We start from the raw sequence: 16,136 nt of genomic DNA, 5'->3' as shown, positions 1-16,136 counted from the left end.
TATTATGTTGAGGTATGTTCCTTCTATTCCTGCTTTCTGGAGAGTTTTTATCATAAATGGATGTTGAATTTTGTCAAAGGCCTTCTCTGCATCTATTGAGATAATCATATGGTTTTTATTTTTCAATTTGTTAATGTGGTGAATTACATTGATTGATTTGCGGATATTGAAGAATCCTTGCATCCCTGGGATAAAGCCCACTTGGTCATGGTGTATGATCTTTTTAATGTGTTGTTGGATTCTGCTTGCTAGAATTTTGTTGAGGATTTTTGCATCTATGTTCATCAGTGATATTGGCCTGTAGTTTTCTTTTTTGTGACATCTTTGTCAGGTTTTGGTATTAGGGTGATGGTGGCCTCATAGAATGAGTTTGGAAGTTTACCTTCCTCTGCAATTTTCTGGAAGAGTTTGAGGAGGATAGGTGTTTGCTCTTCTCGAAATTTTTGGTAGAATTCAGCTGTGAAGCTGTCTGGACCTGGGCTTTTGTTTGCTGGAAGATTTCTGATTACAGTTTCAATTTCCGTGTTAAGATTTTCTATTTCTTCCTGGTTCAGTTTTGGAAAATTGTACTTTTCTAAGAATTTGTCCATTTCTTCCACGTTGTCCATTTTATTGGCATACAATTGCTGATAGTAGTCTCTTATGATCCTTTGTATTTCTGTGTTGTCTGTTGTGATCTCTCCATTTTCATTTCTAATTTTATTGATTTGATTTTTCTCTCTTTGCTTCTTGATGAGTCTGGCTAATGGTTTGTCAATTTTATTTATCCTTTCAAAGAACCAGCTTTTGGCTTTGTTGATTTTTGCTATGGTCTCTTTTGTTTCTTTTGCATTTATTTCTGCCCTAATTTTTAAGATTTCTTTCCTTCTACTAACTCTGGGGTTCTCCAACTCTTCCTTTTCTAGTTGCTTTAGTTGTAGAGTTAGGTTATTTATTTGACTTTTTTCTTGTTTCTTGAGGTATGCCTGTATTGCTATGAACTTTCCTCTTAGCACTGCTTTTATAGTGTCCCACAGGTTTTGGGTTGTTGTGTTTTCATTTTCATTAGTTTCTATGCATATTTTGATTTCTTTTTTGATTTCTTCTGTGATTTGTTGGTTATTCAGAAGTGTGTTGTTCAACCTCCATATGTTGGAATTTTTAATAGTTTTTCTCCTGTAATTGAGATCTAATCTTAATGCATTATGGTCAGAAAAGATGCTTGGAATGATTTCGATTTTTTTGAATTTATCAAGTTTAGATTTATGGCCCAGGATGTGATCTATCCTGGAGAAGATTCCATGAGCACTTGAAAAAAAGGTGAAATTCATTGTTTTGGGGTGAAATGTCCTATAGATATCAATTAGGTCTAACTGATCTAATGTATCATTTAAAGTTTGCGTTTCTTTGTTAATTTTCTGTTTAGTTGATCTGTCCATAGGTGTGAGTGGGGTATTAAAGTCTCCCACTATTATTGTGTTATTGTTGATTTCCCCTTTCATACTTGTTAGCATTTCTCTTACATATTGCGGTGCTCCTATATTGGGTGCATATATATTTATAATTGTTTTATCTTCTTCTTGGATTGTTCCTTTGATCATTATGTAGTGGCCTTCTTTGTCTCTTTTCACAGCCTTTGTTTTAAAGTCTATTTTATCGGATATGAGTATTGCCACTCCTGCTTTCTTATGGTCTCTGTTTGCATGGTATATCTTTTTCTAGCCCTTCACTTTCAGTCTGTATGTGTCCCTTGTTTTGAGGTGGGTCTCTTGTAAGCAGCATATAGAGGGGTCTTGTTTTCGTATCCATTCGGCCAGTCTTTGTCTTTTGGTTGGGGCGTTCAACCCATTTACGTTTAAGGTGATTATTGATAAGTATGATCCCGTTACCATTTACTTTATTGTTTTGGGTTCGGGTTTATACACCCTTTTCGTGTTTCCTGTCTAGAGGATATCCTTTAGAATTTGTTGGAGAGCTGGTTTGGTGGTGCTGAATTCTCTCAGCTTTTGCTTGTCTGTAAAGCTTTTGATTTCTCCTTCATATTTGAATGAGATCCTTGCTGGGTACAGTAATCTGGGCTGTAGGTTATTGTCTTTCATCACTTTAAGTATGTCTTGCCATTCCCTCCTGGCCTGAAGAGTTTCTGTTGAAAGATCAGCTGTTATCCTTATGGGGATCCCCTTGTGTGTTATTTGTTGTTTTTCCCTTGCTGCTTTTAATATTTGTTCTTTGTGTTTGATCTTTGTTAATTTGATTAATATGTGTCTTGGGGTGTTTCGCCTTGGGTTTATCCTGTTTGGGACTCTCTGTGTTTCTTGGACTTGGGTGATTATTTCCTTCCCCATTTTAGGGAAGTTTTCAACTATTATCTCAAGGATTTTCTCATGGTCTTTCTTTCTGTCTTCTTCTTCTGGGACTCCTATAATTCGAATGTTGGAGCGTTTCATATTGTCCTGGAGGTCTCTGAGATTGTCCTCGTTTCTTTTAATTCGTTTTTCTTGTTTCCTCTCTGATTCATTTATTTCTACCATTCTATCTTCTATTTCACTAATCCTATCTTCTGCCTCCGTTATTCTGCTATTTGTTGCCTCTAGAGTGTTTCTGATCTCATTTATTGCATTATTCATTATATTTTGACTCTTTTTTATTTCTTCTAGGTCCTTGTTAAACCTTTCTTGCATCTTCTCAGTCCTTGTCTCTAGGCTATTTATCTGTGTTTCCATTTTGATTTCAAGATTTTGGATCATTTTCACTATCAATATTCGGAATTCCTTCTCTGGTAGATTCCCTACTTCTTCCTCTTTTGTTTGGTTTGGTGGGCAACTCTCCTGTTCCTTTACCTGCTGAGTATTCCTCTGTCTCTTCATCTTGGTTATATTGCTGCGTTTGGGGTGGCCTTTTTATATTCTGGTAATTTGTGGAGTTCTCTTTATTATGGAGCTTCCTCACTTTGGATGGGGTTCTATCAGTGGCTTGTCAAGGTTTCCTGGTTAGGGAGGCTTGTGTTGGAGTTTTGGTGGGTGGAGCTGGGTTTCTTCTCTCTGGAGTGCAGTGGAGTGACCCGTAATGGGTTATGAGACATCAAAGGTTTTGGGATAATTTTGAGCTGCGTGTATATTGAAGCTCAGGGGAGTGTTCCTGTGTTGCTGGAGAATTTGCGTGGTATGTCTTGTTTTGGAACTTGTTGGCCCTTGGGTGGAGGTTGGTTTCGGTGTAGGTATGAAGGCATTTGATGAGCTCCTATTGCTTAATGTTCCCTGAATTCAAGAGTTCTCTAATGTTTTCAGGCTTTGGATTTAAGCTTCCTGCTTCTGGTTTTCAGTTTTATTTTTACAGTAGCCTCTAGACTTCTCCATCTATACAGCACCGATGATAAAACATCTAGGTTAAAGATGAAAAGTTTCTCCACATTGAGGGATACTCAGAGAGGTTCACTGAGTTACAAGGAGAAGAGAAGATGGAGGGGGTAGTTAGAGATAACTGGAATGAGATGCGGTGAGATCAAGAGAGGAGAAAGCAAGCTAGTCAGTAGTCACTTCCTTATGTGCGCTCTATAGTCTGGACCACTCAGAGGTATTTACAGAGTTATACGGGGAAGAGGAGAGGGAGGAAGTAGACAGAGGTGACCAGGAGGATAAGAGAGAGGAATGAGTAGGAGAGAGACAAATCCTGCCAGTAACCAGTTCCTTAGGTGTTCTCTACCGTCTGGAACACACAGAGATTCACAGAGTTGGATAGAGAAGAGATGGGGGAGAAAAGAGACAGAGGCCACCTGGTGGAGAAAAAGGAGAGTCCAGAGGAGGAGAGAGTGGTCAAGCCAGTAATCTCGCTCTCAGGTAAACTTGGGTAGTGAAGTTTGGGTTTTTAAATGTATAAAATTGACAACAAAAACCTAAGAGCAAAGATTAAAAATCTAGAGTAGAGGTTGGATTTTCAAAGATACAATATTAAAGAAAAGCAGAAGGAAAAAGGAAGAAAGAAAAAAAATTATTAAAAAACAAACAAACAAACAAAAGAAAAAAAAAACACACCAACAACCATCCAAAGAGTATATATGGTGTTTGCCTTAAAAAAAAAAATAGTAATAATAGGTTATAGAAATAAAAATTAGAGGAGAAATAGAATACTTAACAATTAAAAAAAAGATAGAAAAAAAGAAAAAAAAAACAAAAAAGCAAAAAGCAGAAAAAAAAAAAAGGAATGATTTTAAAAATATTAAAAATATATCTGGCCCTTCTCTGATGTTATGGGCCGTGTGGGCTCACTTCCAAGGTGGTTCCCTCTGTTTAACTTCTTCTGTTTACTGGTTTTTTAGGCTCACTAGTTCAGTCACGCTGTGGGGAAGGGGGATGCTGCAAACAAACAGCACTGTCCTGTGCACACCGCATCTCAGCCCCACTTGACCTGTCCTTTCTCGCGGCGCACAAACCCCTCCGGCTCTACGATGCTCAGCCGGGAACCGTCTGGGGCCGGCCCTAGGCTGCGTGCACTTCCCCGGTCCAAGCCGCTCAGGTTCGGCGCTCAGGCAGCCCTCAGAGGCACAGATTTGGCTGGGACTGCGCTTTGTGCCCTTCCGAGGTCCGAGTAGCTCAGGAGTTTGGCGAGCATGATCGCCGCGGCTTGTCACCTTTTCCGCCGCTGCCGCTCAGCTCTCTGGGTGGACCGCTGGTGCCCCCCGTGAGGCAGGCTGTGACTGTCCAGCACCCCCAGAAGTCTTAGCAAAGGAGCCTGCTTGCAGTTAGGTACGTAAAGTCTCTCTGGGTCTGCAATTGCCCCTTTCCAGTCCTTACGGCTCTGGCTGCCTGTCCCCGGCGGGGAATGGTCTGCAGCCGGCTTTTTCCGTTCCGTCCTTTGTTCTGTGCTCGGTCCTGGCGGTGTCTTATGTTCGAGTTTTTCGCGTGGTAGCTATCCCACAGTCTGGTTTGCTAGCCCAAGTTAGATCATTCTGGTTGCGCGTGGGGCGTTCCTGCCCGATTCTTACAAAGCTCTGCAGCCCGCGCCTCCCGCGCGTCCCTGCCCTGCCCCCACTTCCCAATGGCGGATGCAGGCGTCTGTGCTGCTTTTCCGCTGGGGGAGTTACTGTTGGGCTTGTAATCTGTTGGTTTTAATTATTTCTTTATTTTTCCTTTCCTGTTATGTTGCCCTCTGTGTTTCCAAGGCTCGCCACAGACTCAGCAGTGAGAGTGTTTCCTGGTGTTTGGAAACCTCTCTTCTTAAAATTCCCTTCCCGGGACGGGCTTCCCTTCCCGGGACGGAGCTCCCTCCCCACCTCCTTTGTCTCCTTTTTTGTCTTTTGTATTTTTCCCTACCTGTTTTTGAAGACAATGGTCTGCTTTTCTGGTTGCCTGATGTCCTCTGCCAGCCTACAGAAGTTGTTTTGTGGAGTTTGCTCGGCGTTGAAATGTTCTTTTGAGGAATTTGTGAGGGAGAAAGTGATCTTCCCGTCCTATTCCTCCGCCATCTTTCCCTCTCCCCTCCTATTATGTCTTCAAATATGTTCTCGGCCTCTTTCTCTTTCTCCTCTCCTTCTGGAATCTCTGCAATGTGCATCTTAGTATGCATGACGTTGTCCCAGAGGTCTTTTAAATTGTTGTCGTTTCTTTTTATTCTTTTCTCTCTTTTCAGTTCAACGTGAGTGATTTCCATTACTCCATCTTCCAGTTCGTCGATCCCTTCCTCTGTACCATCCAATCACTACTGATTCCTTCCGGTGCATTTTTCGTTTTGGTTATTGTATTCTTCATCTTTGGTTCCTCTATTTTATAACTCTTTGTTAGAAACATAACTTCTCACTCTGCTCATCCCGTGTTCTCAGGAGTTCTTTGAACACCTTTACTATCATTGCCTTGAACTGTTTGTCAGGTAGATTGTTTACTCCATTTAGTTCTTCTGTGATTTTATCTTGTCCCTTTTCTTGGAACATATTCCTCTGTTGCCTCCTTTTGCCTAATTCTCTGTATTTGGTAAGTTGGTTATCTTGATCTTAGAGAAGTGGCTGTATGTAGATGTCCTTTGGGGCCCAGTGGTGCATTTCCCTCCGGTCATCAGAGCTATATGCTCTTAGGGTGTCCACTGTATGGACTGTGTGGACCCTTCTGTTGTGACAGGCTGACTACTGTGAACATGCTGGTAGGTGTTGGTGTTGGTCTGGTTAGTTGTCAGGTCCTGACTAGTGCAGAGGCCACTGGTCCACCAGTGGGTGGGACTGGATCACTTGCTATGAAGCCTGCGTCATCCTGGGGCTAGTGCTGGTCTATTGGCTGGTGAAGCCAGGTCCCAGAGTGACTGACTGTGGGGCAAGGGGTCCTGAAGCTAGTGTTGGCCTGCTAATGGGTGGGCTGGGTCCAGACATAGCTGGCTGCTGTAGTCCCGGGCCAATGCTCACCCACTGATAGGTGAGGCTGGATCCTGGGGCCTCTGGCTGTGGGGCCCAAGAGGTCCCTGAGCTACTGTCAAGCTGCTGGCAGGTGGAACCTGTCCTGGCAGTAATGAACTAGAGGAAGGATTCCAACATTGTGCTTGCTCGCTTCCATGTCCTTGTGGTAGAATGAGCTCTGCTGCCAGAATTTGTTTCCCCAGTGGGAGTTGCAGTTGCCCCCTCCCTGTCCAGGAGGCTCTCCAGGATCAACAAGTGAATCTGATTCAGGCTCCTTTCAACTGACTGCTTCTGCCCTGGGTCCCGGAGCATCTGAAATTTTTACGTTTGCCCTTTAAGAGTGGAGTCTATTTTCCAAACCCTTTGGCTGTCCCAGAAGTAAGCCCTGCTGGTCTTCAAATCCAGACATGCCAGGGGCTTATCTTGGTACAGGACCCTAGATCTGGGGAGTCTGATGCAGGCAGGACTCTGACCTCTTCTTCTATAAGGAGAGCCTCCACAACTGTAATTATAATTTAAATTACACTGCATGTCCACCACTCCTACCCATCTCCTTGCGGTTCCTTCTTTATGTCTTTAGTTTTAGATCTTTTCTGCTAGTCTTCAGGTTGGGCTCCTGATGGTTGCTCTGTAAATAGCTGTAATTTTGGGGTAGCCTTGGGAGGAAGTGAGATCCTCCTCTCATCCTCCTCCCAGTGTAAGGAGGGTCTTACTACTGTGCCATCTTGACCACTTCTCAGGATAAATAATTTAAAAAGTTTTTGTTGTTATTGAGTTGCTTAGTCATGTCTGACTCTTTTGGACCCTATGGACTGTTGCCCAGCAGGCTTCTCTGTCCATGGGCTTCTCCAGGCAAGAATACTGGAGTAGGTTGCTGTACTCTCCTCCAGGGGATCTTCTTGACCCAGGGATCGAACCTGAGTCTCCTGTGTCCTGCCTTGAAAGGCAGATTCTTTACCACTGAGCCAAATGGGAAGACTTTAAAAGTTTTAGGGGTTCTTCAAACAAGTCTGAAGACCATTGACTTATACCAATCTTTCTTTCTTAACATTTTAGTATTATCAAAACCAGCAATACTTATCTTTGGTGCTAAAGGTCAGAATGGTGGTTACCTAACTGGAGTAACAACAGAAATGGCTCAAAGGGGATTCTAGAGGGCCCTCTATTGTCCACAACATTATGATCTGGATGGAGGTCACACAGGCGCATTCACTATGAAAATATGTGTCAAGCTATATGCACTGGCTGTACCTTGCTGAATAGATGTTCTATTTCAAGAAAAGGTTTACTTAGAAAAAAAAAATTGTGATTCTTTCACCCAACTAAAACCAAGGCAACTCTTTTATGTTATATATTCATTCTCTTTTTATTGTTGCTGATAATGGTGACGATGTTCAGGTGAATATTTTGTCACTTATCAGGGGTCCCCCACCTCCGGGATCTAATGCCTGATGATCTGAGGTGGAGGTGACCTGATGATAATAGAAATAAAGTAAATGTAATGTGCCTGAATCCGCCTGAAATCACCCCCTGTCTCTGGTCTGTGGAGAAATTGTCTTCCACAAAACCGGTCCCTGGTGCCAAAAAGGTTGGGGACCACTGAGCAGCTTTTAGACTTCAGCCTGTGGAGAAGATGCGGCTTGGTGTTATTCTTTACCAGGTTCTATCTTGTTAAGGATTTATAATCTGCAGTGTTTTTGGCTGATGAAATCTCTGAGAAGCAGGTAGAATTCCAAATCTCATCATATGTCACAAGCTTTCACATGTGCTTGGTTTCTTGCAGTATTTCTTATTTATGGCAGGACTGAGGCAGGGTTTGAAATGCCAGGTGCACAGGAGGATTTTTTTCATCCAATTGCAAAACCCGGTGCTTGGCAGGGACCCTGTGAACCTTCCCTGTGGGTCTGCCCACTGGCTTCCAGAGGTGCACAGATGGCGCCCCCATGCAGGGGCACTAGGGAGCCCCAGCTGATCATGTGATGTTTCTAATTGCACCCACACTCAGGGTACATGACCACCCCACACCCAGGCTTTCACCACCCCCCACCCCATGTCATTCCATCCACCACACCCATTCCCACCATCTCCCAGGTACACCCCTCACACATAGAACCTCAAGTTCCAAGACAGGCAATCATTTCACCTTTAGGCTTCATTGACTCCTTGAAAGTTTATCAGTAGAGTCACATGTTCTTTAAGAATGTCATTCACAGGCAGCTTCCATGTTATCCAGTTCGTACTTGTGGGTTTTACACATCGGCTGCCACAATTTTGTCTCTACCATGTGAAAAATGACAATAAAATGTGGAGAAGCACCCCTTTAGTTTTACTAGGTGGAGAGCTCTGTCTCCCAGAGTGGGGACATCCTAGCTCCTGTGAGGACCAGCTGTTGATGGTGAACCTGACTTCTCTCCCACCCTCAGGGGCCTTCCTTTATCCTGTCTCTGTTCCCAGGCACTGGCCGCTTCTAGGTACACTAGGAGTCCAGCCTGACCTCTGCTGCAATATGGCTGTTCCCGAGGAGGGGGTTTCCAGGGTGCACGGGAAGGAGAGGGAGCAGAGCAGTGGGCACAAGTGGCCCTGGACCCCGGCTCCATAGAAACAGAGGAGGAAACGGACTTCTTCCTGTGGTTTGTGGACAGAGACTGACATTGTGTGGCAACAGCACAGATCACCAAGTGTTTTTTAATCTGTTTCCTTGGTCTGGACCAGTTCAAGGATGTCAGCCTATATGGTGGAAACTGCAGTGAAATTAGATAGCAGAAAAGTCCACAGGTGATGTTATCCAGTTTTGACCTGGGTTTATAGGATGTTGGGCTTCCCTGGTGGCTCACATGGTAAAGAATCTGCCTGTAATGCGGAGATCCGGGTTTGATCCCTGGGTGGGGAAGATCCGTTGGAGAAGAGAATGGCTACCCACTCCAGTATTCTTGTCTGGGAAATCCCATGACAGAGGAGTCTGGCGGGATACAGTCCATGGGGTCACAAAGAGTTGGACGTGACTGAGCGACTAATGCACTAGCTGGGAAGGATGTTGGAAATCAGTTAAATCCATAAGTTTTTGACTTGTGGTTTTGCAGATATGACTTAGGGGCTGTGGGCCCCTCACCATCCACTCAGCAAGGTCAGATATGCATTGTATTCATTCGGGAACAGTAAGCGGTTTTGAGTTTGGGCCTTGAAGTCAGAAAGGCTGCAGCCAGGCTGAGACCCCTGTCCACCCCTCCGTGGCAGTGTGATGCTGGGTGAACTGCTGCTGAACCTATTGGAGCTTCAGTTTTCTTCTCTGTAAGGTGAGCATCATAACACACACCTGTCCTGGTTGTTGTAAGAAGTAAATAATGATAATGAGAGATATTCAAAGCTAACACTCGTGGAATGCTTGCAACTTGCTGAGTGTTTGTCTAAGATCTTTCCGTGTATTAACTGAGGACTTGTGTTACAGACAGGACACCTGCAGCCTAAGAGGGTGACTTGCCCAGAGTTACAGTTGCAATCAGTGGCACCAGGGCCAGACTCCACACAGGGCCGCCATCTTGACGACAGTGTCTGCCTCTCGTTGTGGGTAATAAACTATGGAGAGCTGGAATTAACTGAGCCTTAACTGTGTGCTAGGTACTGTGCTAAGAACTCTCCATACATTATTGCAATGTAGTTCTTCCAGCAGTGTTTGGAGATGTGCTGTGTTACTACTCTCGTCTTTGTTGTTGTTGTTTTAGTCTCCCAGTCGTGTCCAACTCTTTGTGACTCCCTGGACTGTAACCTGCCAGGCTCCTCTGTTCATAGGATTTCCCAGGCAACAATACTGGAGCAGGTCGCAAGGCCCTCCTTCAGGGGAACTTTCTGACTCAGGGATCAAACCCGAGTCACCTGCATTGCAGGTGGGTCCTTAACCCTCAGAGTCTCTTATTTTCTTTTTCTCATCAAGTCTTAATTGTGAGTCAAAAGTATGTTCAGTAATTTGACAAATATTTGTGCTTTTCACATAGGATCTCAATAAAGATTAATTATAAGAATGAGCCCTAACTAGAGATTTTTTTTTTTTAGGATTGGAAGGGATCCAGATAGTTTAGTCATTAACTTCCTCTGGTTTTCAGAAATGGGAAACTCCGTCTTTCAGAAGTCACACTGAAGTCATTTTTATCTCAATCCACTGTTATTTTTAGATAGTTCTTTGTTATGTTAAGTCAAAATCTACCTCCTTTCCAATATCAAGGAGAATAAATGGCTACTTTAAAAAATGAAGTTATGCAAAAGAAAATGCTCTCATTTTCCAAACCCATGGAGGAGTCTAGTCATCTATTTTAGAGTATCAAAACTTCTATCTCTTCAGCCTGTAAATTTTCTCGAGCACTTAATGTGCTGTGCTAAATCACTTCAGTCATGCCTGACTCTTTGCGACCCCATGGTCTGTAGCCCACCAGGCTCCTCTGTCTGTGGGATTCTCCAGGCAAGAATACTGGAGAGGGTTGCCACGTCCTCCTCCAGGGGATCTTCCCCACTCAGGGATCAAACTCATGTCTCCTATTTCTCATGCATTGACAGGTGGGTTCTTTACCTCTGGTGCCACCTGGGAAGCCCCAAGCATTTAATTTAAAAATGGCTGAACTGAATTCATAATTAACACTGTTTTCATATATATATTTTTAACATTTTAACATAACTATTTTTATTGCCTTGGATTAGGAAAACTTTTCTTCCTTGATGGCTCATATGGTAAAAAATCTACCTGCACAGCACAAAGACAGAAATATAGATCAATGAAACAAAATGGATAGCCCAGAGATGAATCCATGCACCTACGGACACCTTATCTTCGACAAAGGAGGCAAAAATATGCAATGGAGAAAAGACAATCTCTTTAACAAGTGATGCTGGGTAAATTGGTCAACCACCTGTAAAAGAATGAAACTAAAACACTTTCTAACACCATACACAAAAATAAACTCAAAATGGTTTAAAGATCTAAATGTAAGACCAGAAACTATAAAACTCCTAGAGGGAAAAATAGGCAGAATGCTCTCTGACATAAATCACAGCAAGATCCTTTATGACCCATCTTCCAGAGTCATGGAGATAAAAGCAGAAATAAACAAATGGGACCTAATTAAACTTAAAAGCTTTTGCATAACGAAGGAAACTATAAGTAAGGTGAAAAGACAGCCTTCAGAATGGGAGAAAATAATAGCATATGTAGCAACTGACAAATAACTAATATATACAAATAATTAATATATAAATTATATATATATAAAAAATATACAAGCAGCTCAATACTAGAAAAATAAATGACCCAATCCAAAAATGGGCCAAAGAACTAAACAGACATTTCTCCAAAGAAGACATACAGATGGCTAACAAACACATGAAAGGATGCTCAGCATTGCTCATTATCAGAGAAATGCAAATCAAAACCACAGTGAGGTACCATCTCACACCAATCAGAATGGCCACTATCAAAAAGTCTACAAACAATAAATGCTGGAGAGGGTGTGCAGAAAAGAGAACACTGTTACATGGTTGGTGGGAATGCAAACTAGTACAGCCACTGTGGAGAACAGTGTGGAGATTCCTTAACAAACTAGGAAGAGAACTGCCATACGACCCAGGAATCCCACTGCTGGGCATACAGACCGAGGAAATCAAAATTTAAAGAGACACGTGTACCCCAATGTTCATCACAGCACTGTTTCAATAAACAACTTAGATGTCCATCGGTAGATGAATGGATTAGAAAGCTGTGGTACATATACACAATGGAACATTACTCAGCCATTAAAAAGAACACACTTGAATCAGTTCTAATGAGGTGGATGAAATTGGAGCCTATTATACAGAGTGAAGTAAGTCAGAAAGAAAAACACCAATACAGTATACTAACCCAAAGAAAGGTAATGCCAAAGAATGCTCAAACTACCACACAACTGCACTCATCTCACATGCTAGTGAAGTAATGCTCAAAATTCTCCAAGCCAGGCTTCACCAATACGTGAACTGTGAACTTCCAGATATTCAAGCTGGTTTTAGATAAGGCAGAGGAAACAGAGGTCAAATTGCCAACATCCGCTGGATCATCGAAAAAGCGAGAGAGTTCCAGAAAAACATCTATTTCTGCTTTATTGACTATGCCAAAGCCTTTGACTGTGTGGATCACAATAAACTGTGGTAAATTCTTAAAGAGATGGGAATACCAGACCATCTGACCTGCCTCTTGAGAAATCTGTATGTAGGTCAGGAAGCAACAGTTAGAACTGGACATGGAACAACAGACTGGTTCCAAATCAGAAAAGGAGTACGTCAAGGCTGTATATTGTCACCCTGTTTGTTTAACTTCTATGCAGAGTACATCATGAGAAACGCTGGATTGGAAGAAGCACAAGCTGGAATTAAGATTGCCGGGAGAAATATCAGTAACCTCAGATATGCAGATGACACCACCCTTATGGCAGAAAGTGAAGAGGAGCTAAAAAGCCTCTTGATGAAAGTGAAAGAGGAGAGTGAAAAAGTTGGCTTAAAGCTCAACATTCAGAAAATGAAGATCATGGCATCTGGTCCCATCACTTCATGGGAAATAGATGGGGAAACAGTGGAAACAGTCTCAGACTTTTTTTTGGGGGGCTCCAAAATCACTGCAGATGGTGACTGCAGCCATGAAATTAAAAGACGCTTACTCCTTGGAAGAAAAGTTATGACCAACCTAGATAGCATATTCAAAAGCAGAGACATTACTTTGCCAACAAAGGTCTGTCTAGTCAAGGCTATGGTTTTTCCAGTGGTCATGTATGGATGTGAGTTGGACTGTGAAGAAAGCTGAGCGCTGAAGAATTGATGCTTTTGAACTATGGTGTTGGAGAAGACTCTTGAGAGTCACTTGGACTGCAAGGAGATCCAACCAGTCCATCCTAAAAGAGATCAGTCCTGGGTGTTCTTTGGAAGGACTGATGCTCAAGCTGAAACTCCAGTACTTTGGCCATCTCATGCGAAGAGTTGACTCATTGGAAAAGACCCTGATGCTGGGAGAGATTGGGGGCAGGAGGAGGAGGGGATGACAGAGGATGAGATGGCTGGATGGCATCAACGACTCGATGGACATGAATTTGAGTGAACTCCGGGAGATGGTGATGGACAGGGAGGCCTGTGTGCTGTGATTCTTGGGGTCACAAAGAGTTGGACACAACTGAGCGATTGAACTGAACTGAACTGAACTGAACGCATATATGTGGAATTTAGAAAGATTGTAATGATGACCCTATATTCGAGACAGCAGAAGAGACACAAATGTAAAGAACAGTTTTGGACTCTGTGGGAGAAGGTGAAGGTGGGGTGATTTGAGAGGGTAGCACTGAAACGTGTATATCATCATATGTGAAGTGGATAGCCAGTCCAGGTTCGATGCATGAGACAGGGTACTCAAAGCCAGTGCACGGGGACAACCCAGAGGGATGGGATGGGGAAGGAGGTGGGCGGCGGGTTCAGGACAGGGGTACACATGTGCACCCATGGCGGATTCATGTCAATGTATGGCAAACCCCACCACAATATTGTAAAGTAATTAGCCCCCAATTAAAACAAGAATAAGAATCTGCCTGTAATGCTGGAGACCTGGGTTCGATCCCTGGGTTGAGAAGATCCCTGGAGAAGGGCAGGCAACCCATTCCAGTATTCTGTCTGGAGAGTCCCATGGACAGAGGAGCCTGGCAGGCTACAATTCGTAGAGTCTTAGATGACTGAGGGACTTTTGCTTTGCAAGGAGAGAGTAACTATCAATTATAATATTTTCCTGTTGGAAAAATGAATCCTCACTTCTCAAAGAAAGTAAGTGCTCAGTCGTGTCCAACTCTTTGCAACCCCATGGACTGTAGCTTACCATCTTAATCGTGTCTGACTCTTTGCGACCCCATGGACTGTAGCCTACCAGGTTCCTCAGTCCACGGGATTTTCCAGGCAAGAATATTGGAGTGGGTTGCCATTTCCTTCTCCAGGAGATCTTCACAACCCAGAGATTGAACCCGGGTCTCTTGCACTGTAGGCAGATACTTTACTATCTGAGACACCAGGGAAGTCCATTGGCAGTTTGGTATAAACCCCTGTCTGGATTTCTGCCATAAGCCGTATGAGGTCACCATGGAATGGCAGAGCAGGGCTCCTCACTTGCTCCCCTCACTTGCAGGGCGTGTCATTCATTCACACAAGTGCACTATAGAGTTAGTAAAGTACAGCAGAAAACATGTTTGCTAGGAGAACAAAGAACTAGAGCTCCAAGCATCCTTACCTTGTCCTGAAGAATCCCAGATGAGCCCCTAACATGAAAGGTTGCTGCTGAACCACAAAAGACACCAGGATTTTTGGCCTCCGGAGGAGAAGAGTTCCATCTGAGGTCAGTGATGAGGCTTGATCGCTCAGAGCTTTTGTGTAATAAAGTTTTATTAAATTATAAAAGAGATAGAGAAAGCTTCTGACACAGACATCAGAAGGGGGTGACATGCTGACATGAATCTTCACTTCCCAAAACATCCCCATGAAGTGTTTTAAGTACAGGGAAAGGGTGAGGGGAGCCATCACGTGAAAAGGGCTAGGGTAGCTGTGGTTTTTGAGAACTTGGTGGAAGGAAATAATAGATGTGACCAAATTTCAGACTCAATAATCAGTTCAGTTTTGTCGCTTCTACTGGACAGATTTCATTGCTCTATTTGAAAATGTGGAACATAATTACACGAACAGTTATATATTTTCACGTTTCAGAAAGCACTGAAATAGGAAGAGAAAGTTCAGTGCCTGCTTACCCCCGACGCCGCGAGGGAATCTTTTAGTTTCAACTCCACCTTCGGACTCAGGGGACAGGGGTCCACTCTGAGGCTGAGAGGAGGAGTGGGAAAGGGGTGGCAGTCCCCCAGTCCAGACAGTTTGAGCACAGACATCAATAATCTTCTTGGGCCAGCTCTGGGGAGATGCAGACAGGGCGAGTGTAGGACTTGACAAGGTCTTTGCCCCACAAAGCCGACATGGGTACTGCCTACAGCATCCCACATACCAGATTCCCCTACTCAGCCTCAGGGAGTCATCCCTCCCCATCACGCCCTTAAGATGCATCCACAGCTCCTCTCAGTCTGCTGCAAGTTACCAATCAGTGATCCTTTTCCTCATAAGCAGCACTGCTTAGAAACATATATGACATTTGACTCTTAACCAGGTTACCAGGAGAACAGAACGAGGATGCTAACCTCAGGGAACAGTCTCTTGAAGAAAAACAAAACATAGGTTAGCATTTACCCACAACCTAAATGAAAGAGCTCAGAGAAACAGACTTTGCAGTTTCTAAACCTTGTCAACCTACAAGATGAGAAGCCAGAGTTCTGACATTAACTAGCAAACAGGCAAGACCAAACGAAACCGAAGCCCCTGTGTGGCTGAAAGTTGTCACAAATATCTCCTCCCTCACTAAGTGACTGCCTTATTTGCTGCTGTGTGTCTAGTGCCACACAGAATGTGTGTGGGGTGTGTGTGTGTACTCAGTCACGCCTCGCTCTTTGTGACCCCATGGACTGTAGCCCGCCAGGCTTCTCTGTCCACGGAATTTTCCAGGCAAGAATACTGGAGTGAGTTGCCATGTTCTTCTCCAGGGATTGGATTTGTGTCTCCTGCATTGGCAGGCGGGTTCTTTACCACTGTGCCACTGGGGAAGCCTGCTGCACAGAGCAGGTACTCTCAGCAAACAAGGCAGAACAAATGAACAAGTGAATGCATAAAAGACCCTCCTGAAGCTTGACCATTGAAAATAAGA

Source organism: Capra hircus, chromosome 14, assembly GCF_001704415.2.
Source record: "Capra hircus breed San Clemente chromosome 14, ASM170441v1, whole genome shotgun sequence".
NCBI lineage: Eukaryota > Metazoa > Chordata > Mammalia > Artiodactyla > Bovidae > Capra > Capra hircus.
Note: the sequence above shows the minus strand (reverse complement) of the source record.